Here is a 12183-nt window from a genome sequence, read left to right on the forward strand (position 1 = left end):
TTTACACACTTTTCCTCAACAGTTTAGCGGATTTAAGACCAACACGCAACAAGCGGTCAATGGATCCTATAAATAGACATATTTGCAAAATCAAAACTGGTTTTAGTTAAATTGTATCTGCTCCTTCTTCCGGATTATAGAATTTTCAAGAATTTGACTAAAAATGTGTGATAATTTGACTTTAAAATAGCCTTTGATGTAAAATGTATATTACCTCTAACACATGAAAGCAGTAGTTGTTTTAAAAACTTTCTTTGTAGATTAATTATAACTCATGAAATTGTCGACGGCGGTACCTTCTGGTTTTAATTAATGATTTTTTTCTTCAAATTACCTTGAAATCTTAAACTTAGAAAGTAAAAACAGTAATGAAAAATCAACATATTATTCAACTAAACAATTATGACAACATCCATAAAAGCGAAGCACTGAAACGGTAGGACAAACGGACATTAACACTTATATAGTTTCAGAACTGAATAATCAGAATATAAATGTATAAGAGTCGAAGCAAAATTGTAAGTAAATTTGTTGAAAACTGCTTGATTCAGGATAATATTATGGACATACTTACATTTTTATGACTTGATTATAGAGTTGCTTCGCTTATAACTTATACGTTGTTGTCCCAGGAATCAGCAAACCAAAAATCAGATAAATCGGATGATTAGATCACATAAAAATTTGTTGTTAAAAAAGTAAAAAAATCAATATGTTTAAAATGGATGTACGGACATTCTTGTAATGATTATAGATTTGCTATGCTTTTAAATCGTACCTAATTACTAAAGGAATCACCATGCAAAGTTTGAAATCGATATGACATCTCTAACATGCCTAAATTAACGAAAAAAGCTATCCGTTTGTGAAGGACGTACGGACGGACCGACCCTAATTATAGAAAAGCTTCGCTTTTAAAAATACTGACAGAATTTATTTACAACATATTTACTGTTATTAAAAGCGAAGCTTTTCTATAATTAGGGTCGGTCCGTCCGTACGTCAGTAAAAGTTAGATTTGAAGGTGGAAATGTTAGCTTTTTTAGTGGAACGGTTAGCTTTTTTCTGTTAATTTAGAATTTTCCTATCGATTTCAAACTTTGCAAGGTTATTCCTGTAGTATTAAGGTACGATTTAGAAAGTGTAGCTACTCTAAAATCATTACCAGAATTTCCGAACGCCCAATTTAAACTGTTGATTTTTAAAAATTTGGATCATGGAAAGAAAACAAAGTCATTCCTAATTAGGACAGAAGTCACTGGAAATTGATCTAAGGAAGGCTACTTATGTCCTTCATCTAACAAAATCTAACTTAAGGGAGGTGACTTATGTCCTTTGTCTGACAAATTCTTACATCAGGAAGGCTGCTTATGTCCTTCATCTTGCAAAAAATAGCAAATTCTTGCAAAACATAGCAAATTCTTGGAAAACTTAGCTTTTTTGTCCTTCACATAGCTAATTCTTGCAAAACATAGCAAATTCTTACAAAACATAGCAAATTCTTGCAAAACATAGCAAATTCTTACAAAACATAGCAAATTCTTGGAAAACTTAGCTTTTCTGTCCTTCACATAGCTAATTCTTGCAAAACATAGCAAATTCTTACAAAACATAGCAAATTCTTGCAAAACATAGCAAATTCTTACAAAACATACCAAATTCTTGCAAAACATAGCAAATTCTTGCAAAACATAGCAAATTCTTGCAAAACATAGCAAATTCTTGCAAAACATAGCAAATTCTTGCAAAACATAGCAAATTCTTACAAAACATAGCAAATTCTTGCAAAACATAGCAAATTCTAGCAAAACATAGCAAATTCTTACAAAACATAGCAAATTCTTGCAAAACATAGCAAATTCTTGCAAAACATAGCAAATTCTTGCAAAACATAGCAAATTCTTACAAAACATAGCAAATTCTTGCAAAACATAGCAAATTCTTGGAAAACTTAGCTTTTCTGTCCTTCACATAGCTAATTCTTGCAAAAAATAGCAAATTCTTGCAAAACATAGCAAATTCTTACAAAACATAGCAAATTCTTGCAAAACATAGCAAATTCTTGCAAAACATAGCAAATTCTTGCAAAACATTGCAAATTCTTACAAAACATAGCAAATTCTTGCAAAACATAGCAAATTCTTGGAAAACTTAGCCTTTCTGTCCTTCACATAGCTAATTCTTGCAAAACATAGCAAATTCTTACAAAACATAGCAAATTCTTGCAAAACATAGCAAATTCTTACAAAACATAGCAAATTCTTGCAAAACATTGCAAATTCTTACAAAACATAGCAAATTCTTGCAAAACATAGCAAATTCTTACAAAACATAGCAAATTCTTGCAAAACATAGCAAATTCTTACAAAACATAGCAAATTCTTGCAAAACATAGCAAATTCTTGCAAAACATAGCAAATTCTTGCAAAACATAGCAAATTCTTACAAAACATAGCAAATTCTTGCAAAACATAGCAAATTCTTGCAAAACATAGCAAATTCTTGCAAAACATAGCAAATTCTTGCAAAACATAGCAAATTCTTGCAAAACATAGCAAATTCTTACAAAACATAGCAAATTCTTGCAAAACATAGCAAATTCTTGCAAAACATAGCAAATTCTTACAAAACATAGCAAATTCTTGCAAAACATAGCAAATTCTTGCAAAACATAGCAAATTCTTGGAAAACTTAGCCTTTCTGTCCTTCACATAGCTAATTCTTGCAAAACATAGCAAATTCTTACAAAACATAGCAAATTCTTGCAAAACATAGCAAATTCTTACAAAACATAGCAAATTCTTGCAAAACATAGCAAATTCTTGCAAAACATAGCAAATTCTTGCAAAGCATAGCAAATTCTTGCAAAACATAGCAAATTCTTGCAAAACATAGCAAATTCTTGCAAAACATAGCAAATTCTTGCAACACATAGCAAATTCTTGCAAAACATAGCAAATTCTTGCAAAACACAGCAAATTCTTACAAAACATAGCAAATTCTTGCAAAACATAGTAAATTCTTGCAAAACATAGCAAATTCTTGCAAAACATAGCAAATTCTTGGAAAACTTAGCTTTTCTGTCCTTCACATAGCTAATTCTTGCAAAACATAGCAAATTCTTACAAAACATAGCAAATTCTTGCAAAACATAGCAAATTCTTACAAAACATAGCAAATTCTTGCAAAACATAGCAAATTCTTACAAAACATAGCAAATTCTTACAAAACATAGCAAATTCTTACACAACATAGCAAATTCTTGCAAAACATAGCAAATTCTTGCAATAAGGGTCCCAAACTCAAAAACAAATTTTCAGCGCGATCCGACCATCGGTTCTTGAGATATGGTGACCTGGTGTACTTGGTATCGACTGTAAGATTTGGGAAATGGTTCGAATCCTTAGTAAATTTGGCTAAGTCCAAAAATATTTTGACACTTTGTCAAATTTTTGAAGAAAAAATACTCAGGTGACACCAAGCGTACCTACTGAGAGGACACCAGGTCGAAAATATTCTAAGTGTCAAAAAAATTTTGGACTTAGCCAAATTTACTAAGGATTCGAACCATTTCCCAAATCTTACCGTCGGTACCAAGGACACCAGGTCACCGTATCTCAAGAACCGGTGGTCGGATCGCGCTGAAAATTTGTTTTTGAGTTTGGGACCCCTGTTGCAAGAATTTGCTATGTTTTGAAAGAATTTGCTACATTTTGTAAGAATTTGCTATGTTTTGTAAGAATTTGCTATGTTTTGTAAGAATTTGCTATGTTTTGTAAGAATTTGCTATGTTTTGCAAGAATTAGCTATGTGAAGGACAGAAAAGCTAAGTTTTCCAAGAATTTGCTATGTTTTGTAAGAATTTGCTATGTTTTGTAAGAATTTGCTATGTTTTGCAAGAATTTGCTATGTTTTGTAAGAATTTGCTATGTTTTGCAAGAATTAGCTATGTGAAGGACAGAAAGCTAAGTTTTCCAAGAATTTGCTATGTTTTGTAAGAATTTGCTATGTTTTGTAAGAATTTGCTATGTTTTGCAAGAATTTGCTATGTTTTGTAAGAATTTGCTATGTTTTGTAAGAATTTGCTATGTTTTGCAAGAATTAGCTATGTGAAGGACAGAAAAGCTAAGTTTTCCAAGAATTTGCTATGTTTTGTAAGAATTTGCTATGTTTTGCAAGAATTTGCAATGTTTTGCAAGAATTTGCTATGTTTTGCAAGAATTTGCTATGTTTTGTAAGAATTTGCTATGTTTTGTAAGAATTTGCAATGTTTTGCAAGAATTTGCTATGTTTTGTAAGAATTTGCTATTTTTTGCAAGAATTTGCTATGTTTTGTAAGAATTTGCAATGTTTTGCAAGAATTTGCTATGTTTTGTAAGAATTTGCTATGTTTTGTAAGAATTTGCTATGTTTTGCAAGAATTTGCTATGTTTTGTAAGAATTTGCTATGTTTTGTAAGAATTTGCAATGTTTTGCAAGAATTTGCTATGTTTTGTAAGAATTTGCTATTTTTTGCAAGAATTTGCTATGTTTTGTAAGAATTTGCAATGTTTCGCAAGAATTTGCTATGTTTTGTAAGAATTTGCTATGTTTTGTAAGAATTTGCTATGTTTTGCAAGAATTTGCTATGTTTTGTAAGAATTTGCAATGTTTTGCAAGAATTTGCTATGTTTTGTAAGAATTTGCTATGTTTTGCAAGAATTTGCTATGTTTTGCAAGAATTTGCTATGTTTTGCAAGAATTTGCTATGTTTTGTAAGAATTTGCTATGTTTTGCAAGAATTTGCTATGTTTTGCAAGAATTTGCTATGTTTTGCAAGAATTTGCTATGTTTTGCAAGAATTTGCTATGTTTTGCAAGAATTTGCTATGTTTTGTAAGAATTTGCTATGTTTTGCAAGAATTAGCTATGTGAAGGACAGAAAAGCTAAGTTTTCCAAGAATTTGCTATGTTTTGCAAGAATTTGCTATGTTTTGTAAGAATTTGCAATGTTTTGCAAGAATTTGCTATGTTTTGTAAGAATTTGCTATGTTTTGCAAGAATTAGCTATGTGAAGGACAGAAAAGCTAAGTTTTCCAAGAATTTGCTATGTTTTGCAAGAATTTGCTATGTTTTGCAAGAATTTGCTATGTTTTGCAAGAATTTGCTATGTTTTGCAAGAATTTGCTATGTTTTGCAAGAATTTGCTATGTTTTGCAATAATTTGCTATGTTTTGCAAGAATTTGCTAAGTTTTCCAAGAATTTGCTATGTTTTGCAAGAATTTGCTATGTTTTGCAAGAATTTGCTATGTTTTGCAAGAATTTGCATTGTTTTGCAAGAATTTGCTATGTTTTGCAAGAATTTGCTATGTTTTGCAAGAATTTGCTATGTTTTGTAAGAATTTGCTATGTTTTGCAAGAATTAGCTATGTGAAGGACAGAAAAGCTAAGTTTTGCAAGAATTTGCTATGTTTTGCAAGAATTTGCTATGTTTTGTAAGAATTTGCTATGTTTTGCAAGAATTAGCTATGTGAAGGACAGAAAAGCTAAGTTTTCCAAGAATTTGCTATGTTTTGTAAGATTTTGCTATGTTTTGCAAGAATTTGCTATGTTTTGTAAGAATTTGCTATGTTTTGCAAGAATTTGCTATGTTTTGTAAGAATTTGCAATGTTTTGCAAGAGTTTGCTATGTTTTGTAAGAATTTGCTATGTTTTGCAAGAATTTGCTATGCTTTGCAAGAATTTGCTATGTTTTGTAAGAATTTGCTATGTTTTGCAAGAATTTGCTATGTTTTGTAAGAATTTGCAATGTTTTGCAAGAATTTGCTATGTTTTGTAAGAATTTGCTATGTTTTGTAAGAATTTGCTATGTTTTGCAAGAATTTGCTATGTTTTGCAAGAATTTGCTATGTTTTGCAGTAATTTGCTATGTTTTGTAAGAATTTGCAATGTTTTGCAAGAATTTGCTATGTTTTTTAAGAATTTGCTATGCTTTGCAAGAATTAGCTATGTGAAGGACAGAAAAGCTAAGTTTTCCAAGAATTTGCTATGTTTTGCAAGAATTTGCTATGTGATGGACCAAAAACCAATTTTATGCAAGATTTTGCTATGTGAAGGATCAAAAAGCTAGGTTTTTTGAGGTGAAGGAAGGCTACTTATGTCCTCAATCTTGCAAAATCTTTGTTAAGGGAGGCATGTTATGCCCTTCATCTAACAAATTCTCACTTGAGGAAGGCTACTTATGTCCTTCCTAGGAAGGTGACTTCTGTCCTAATTTAGGAATGACTTTGTTTTCTTTCCATGATCCAAAATTTTAAAACAACATATTTTTATGTGATAAAATTATCCGATTGAACTGAATTTTGGGGTACTGATTCCTAGGACAACAAAGTACAATGTTATAAGCGATGCATCTCTTTATCAAGTCCTAAAAATGTAATTATGTCCTTAAACATTAACTTGTATTTAAACAGTTTTTAAAAAATTTACTCATAATTTTGTTTAGACTTTAATAAATTTATATTCTGATTATTCAGTTCTGAAACTTTACAATTAATAATGTTCGTTTGTCCTACGGTTTCATAGCTTGGTTTTATGGATGTTTTCATCCTTGTTTATATAGAAACAATAAGCAATTTAACACTCGAATTTTGTATGAAAGACACAATAGTATAAGTTATCAAACACATAAACAATAGATTGTTGAAGAAATTAGGCATTTAATTGATTATATCAAAGGAAAGTTATTAATAAGTATAGTCTAATTAGTTAAGAACTAAATAGTTCATTATACATTAAATAGTTTTACTATTAAGTAAATTTGTTGCAAAATACAAAATACTGTTTAAGGACATTTCTACATTTTTAGGACTTTATTATAGATGTGCCTCGTTTATAACGTTGTACCTTGTTGTAGTATTTATTACAAAAAGGTTTAAAACTTTTTGTAGAATTGCTATGCTTTCTAAATCGTACCTTACTACTAAAGGAATAACCATGCCAAGTATGAAATCAATAGGACAATTATAAAAGGCCTAAATTAATGATAAGAGCTATCCGTTATGGACAGACCGACCAACCCTTAATAAAGAAAAGCTTTACTATTAAAATCAAGCATCAGAAAAAGTCTAGTTTTTTTTAAATTATAATTATAGATCCACAACGACCAAAATCTTTGACCTATGTAGATTATGATCACATTTGAAAAAGGTTTTGCCATGTCTTAAATAAGATACAAAATTAAATAAAAATTGTTTTCAATTGCTAAATAATCTTTAATACACCAGACATTAATTTGATGTTAAATTAAAATATACTATATATATCTCTATATAAAAAAATAGCGATTGTGCCCCTAGCATCCAGTTGGTCTGTTTTCTAAGGGGTAAGGCATAAAATCATCCAGAGACTTAAATCTAAAAATCAAATAGCCTGAACCCATCCTGGGTCCTATGTACGTGAAGCTTTCCTAGAGTGTAGAACTAAATCAGCTATCGAAATCTTAAGCTACAGATAAAATACATACTGTTTACTTACAAAACATATCAGATGATCATTGTCAAATTCTTGTCAACTTTAATGCAATTAAAGTTAAAAAAAACATTTACTTTACCTAGTAACTATTAAGTAATAAAATGGTAAATGAAGTGTATTCAAGTATATCTTTTAAAGTAATGTTTTTAAATGAACCTTTCGTGTCATATATTAACCTACTTACTGTTTCATTATATCAAAATTTTATTCATATAAAATTTAAAATGGTTTAGAACAAAAAAGATAGACTTTTGTGTAATAAACGGCTAAGTATATCTAATCAATAAGAATTAGTGCTTTTTATATGACTTTCTATATCACTAATAATGCATAAAATAACCACTGTTATACATCCTAAATATGCAGTGTTGAAATGTCTATAAAAATATTGTTTTAAAGCCTTAACAAATATGACAAAATTATATTTATTCATTGCTTTATATAAGATGATTTTTGATTAAAGGTTATTTTAAAGTCAAATAATCACATATTTTTATTAAAAATCTTTGAAATACTATAGACACGAAGAAGGAGCAGATACAATTTAGGTAAAACCAGTTTTGATTCAGCAAATGTGTATATTTATAGGATCCATTGACCGCTTGATGCGTGTTGGTTTTAAATCCGCTAAACTGTTGAGGAAAAGCGTGTTTAAGCAAGAAAAGTAACCCTAGTATTTTATATATTTTAAAATATAATTTCGAATGCACGCAACCTCTCATAATGAATATTTACTTTATTAAAAAAGACGATTGTTCCAAATAAGAAAAGATTTATTCTCTTTTACAAGATTTATTTTATCATGTATTTAACATTTTAATATTTGATTATTAATTTTGTTATTTTCTATTTCAGCATGACCGTTTTCATACAATAAATTGTATTAGTAACTATGCTGGTTTTGTCTCTTGTGGGAAGTAGCAGGTTTTGTACGTCTGTACGCAAAGATCTGGTAAACGGCCAGCCAAATGCCGTTGTACCGAAACAACACATAATTTCCAAAATCAACCCACCCTATTTTAGGTGGATGTTCTCAATGTTTCAACAAGCCTCCCCTACCCCCTGGATATCCATTGGACAACTCAGGTCTTAGACCAGTCAGCTTTAATAAGGTATGTTTATCTTTGATTTATTTATCAATCTATCTATTGGTCTTTTTATCTATTGATCTATATATTAATCTATTTATCAATAAAATTATTGATATATTTATCAATATATCTATCAATTGATCTACTTATTTCTCTATCTATCTATCCATTTATTTATCAAACTATCTATCAATCTATTGATCTGTCAATCAATCTATCAATTTATATATTGATCTATTTATCAATCTATCTATTGATCTATCTATCGAACTATCTATCAATCTTTTGATCTATCAATCTATTGATCTATCTATCAATCAATAAATCTATCAATTTATCTATCAATCTATCTATCAATCTATCTATCAATCTATCTATCAATCTATTTATTAATCTATCAATCTATCTATCAATCTATCTATTAATCTATCTATCAATCTATCTATCAATCTATCTATCAATCTATCTATCAATCTATCTATCAATCTATCTATCAATCTATCTATCAATCTATCTATCAATCTATCTATCAATTTATCTATCAATCTATCTATCAATCTATCTATCAATCTATCTATCAATCTATCTATCAATCTATCTATCAATCTATCTATCAATCTATCTATCAATCTATCTATCAATCTATCTATCAATCTATCTATCAATCTATCTATCAATCTATCTATCAATCTATCTATCAATCTATCTATCAATCTATCTATCAATCTATCTATCAATCTATCTATCAATCTATCTATCAATCTATCTATCAATCTATCTATCAATCTATCTATCAATCTATCTATCAATCTATCTATCAATCTATCTATCAATCTATCTATCAATCTATCTATCAATCTATCTATCAATCTATCTATCAATCTATCTATCAATCTATCTATCAATCTATCTATCAATCTATCTATCAATCTATCTATCAATCTATCTATCAATCTATCTATCAATCTATCTATCAATCTATCTATCAATCTATCTATCAATCTATCTATCAATCTATCTATCAATCTATCTATCAATCTATCTATCAATCTATCTATCAATCTATCTATCAATCTATCTATCAATCTATCTATCAATCTATCTATCAATCTATCTATCAATCTATCTATCAATCTATCTATCAATCTATCTATCAATCTATCTATCAATCTATCTATCAATCTATCTATCAATCTATCTATCAATCTATCTATCAATCTATCTATCAATCTATCTATCAATCTATCTATCAATCTATCTATCAATCTATCTATCAATCTATCTATCAATCTATCTATCAATCTATCTATCAATCTATCTATCAATCTATCTATCAATCTATCTATCAATCTATCTATCAATCTATCTATCAATCTATCTATCAATCTATCTATCAATCTATCTATCAATCTATCTATCAATCTTTCTATCAATCTATCTATCAATCTATCTATCAATCTATCTATCAATCTATCTATCAATCTATCTATCAATCTATCTATCAATCTATCTATCATTCTATCTATCAATCTATCTATCAATCTATCTATCAATCTATCTATCAATCTATCTTTCAATCTATCTATCAATCTATCTATCTATCTATCGATCTATCTATTTATCAATCTATCTATCAATATGTCTAATCTTTCAATTTATTTATCAATTTATCTATCTATCTTCAGATCTATCAATCAATCTATCTATTGATATATTGATCTATCTATAGATCTATCTATCAAGCTATCTATTGATATATATATATAAATCTATCTAGTTAACTGAAAGTTAAATCAACTAATTTATCAATCTTTCTATCAATATATCTATCAATACATCAATATATCTATCAATCTATCTATCGATCTATCTATTGATATATCTATCAATTTATATATCGATCTATCTATCAATCAATATTTCTATCAATCTATCTATCAATCTATGTATTCATCTATTTATTGATTTACCAATTAAAATATCTATCAATCTATCTAATGATCTATCTATCAATCCATTGATCTATATATCAATCTATTGATCTATATATCAATCTATCTATCATTATATCTATCAATTTATCAATTGATCTATCTATTGATCTATCTACTGATATATCTATCTATCTAATTATCTATCGATCTATCTATTGATCTATCAATCTATTTATCGATCTATCTATCAATCTATCAATTGATATATCTATTGATCTATCAATCTATCTATCAATCTATCAATCTATCTAGTGATCTTTCTATCAATCCACCTAGTTAAGTCTTGCATGTTAAGACATATGAGCTTGGAGAGAAAGTTGTGTACAGATGCCCAGACAACCAGGTCTACCTGGATAATGGACAGACACAGTCACAGCTCACTATTACATGCCAAGGAGTGAACAGGTGAAGCCCACTGTTTTGTTAGCTGTTGTAGAGAATCTTTGCATTAAAAAAATGGGATCTACTGCAGTTCACGGTGAAATATTGCTGGTTACGAATATTGCTAAAAGTCTATGAATTTTAAAGGCTGCTAGCTGCCAAATGGCTGAACGTACAGATCATACCCGCACACCATTTTAAGCGGTATAAGACGGCCCACAAATAATCTGGAATAGCCAAGATCCAATGATGCACAGGGAAAGCTTCACTGAAGAAAAAACGTGTACTGCGAGATAAATAAGCATTATTGATTTATGGCTATTCCAGATTATTTGTAGGCCTTCTTATGCCGCTTGAAACAGTGTGCGGGAATGATCTGTATGTTCAACCGGTTGGCAGCATTTTAAATTCATAAATTTTACACTACTAGATGTTATAGTTTTGAAGGCATTCTCATTATTAAAGAATGTGGGATGAAAAAAAGCATATTTTGAATACAAAAGCTAAAAGGGAATTTTCAAGGCTTTTTGGGTGGAGGAAAGGTCGTCTTGTGGATTTTTTTTAATAAGGAATTATGAAGCATTTTTAAAAACTACATCACATAAACATTATTTAATAATTTTTCCAAATTAAAAAAATTAACTACTTTCTTATTAAAACACCCGGGAATATGATCACATAACAATGTTTAATTGGTTGGCTTATCTAGAAAACCCATGAGCATCAGTTTAAAACTTAAATTGAAAATGAGAGGAGGGCTTCCCCCACCCTTTCCCACCTCAAGTTCCCCTAGAGGTCTCTAATAGTAATATAATATTCTAGGTATCAGGGAACACCTTCTGTGTGGCCAAGCTGCCAGTGCTCTCTACCCAGGAATACATTAGAAATTTATTTCCTCATATTCATTAGAAACCAATTAATATCTGGTTGATTAGAACCAGTTCTCATCCATATGAAAAAACTATGTCTAGCATCATATTTTTCTACAAATATAAAAATGTACAATCATAAGATAAAAACTAGTGCCTTTGGCATCAGGGGGCAAAAAAACTGGTTGTACATTTTTATATCTGTGGAAAGCTGTTAGTAAAATGATGTGATAAATCACTATTCTAAGCTACCTCAGAATAAATATATCAATCCTAATATTTAGAAAATGTTCTAATGTATTTTTATTTTGGCTCAGAACCACAAGTTGCCAAAAT

The 12183-nt window shown here is 29.3% G+C and overlaps 1 long non-coding RNA gene across 1 annotated transcript; it reads left to right on the plus strand.

Moving 5' to 3' along the window:
• Positions 1 to 8531: 8531 nt before the first annotated feature.
• On the plus strand, positions 8532 to 11851 carry LOC145307352 (uncharacterized). Its single transcript, XR_013875410.1, has 3 exons — positions 8532 to 8624; positions 10893 to 11002; positions 11801 to 11851. It is a non-coding gene; the product is annotated as an uncharacterized LOC145307352 (long non-coding RNA).
• Positions 11852 to 12183: the final 332 nt, after the last annotated feature.

This window comes from Acartia tonsa, chromosome 15, assembly GCF_053477335.1.
Source record: "Acartia tonsa isolate MP-2025a chromosome 15, ASM5347733v1, whole genome shotgun sequence".
Lineage (NCBI taxonomy): Eukaryota > Metazoa > Arthropoda > Copepoda > Calanoida > Acartiidae > Acartia > Acartia tonsa.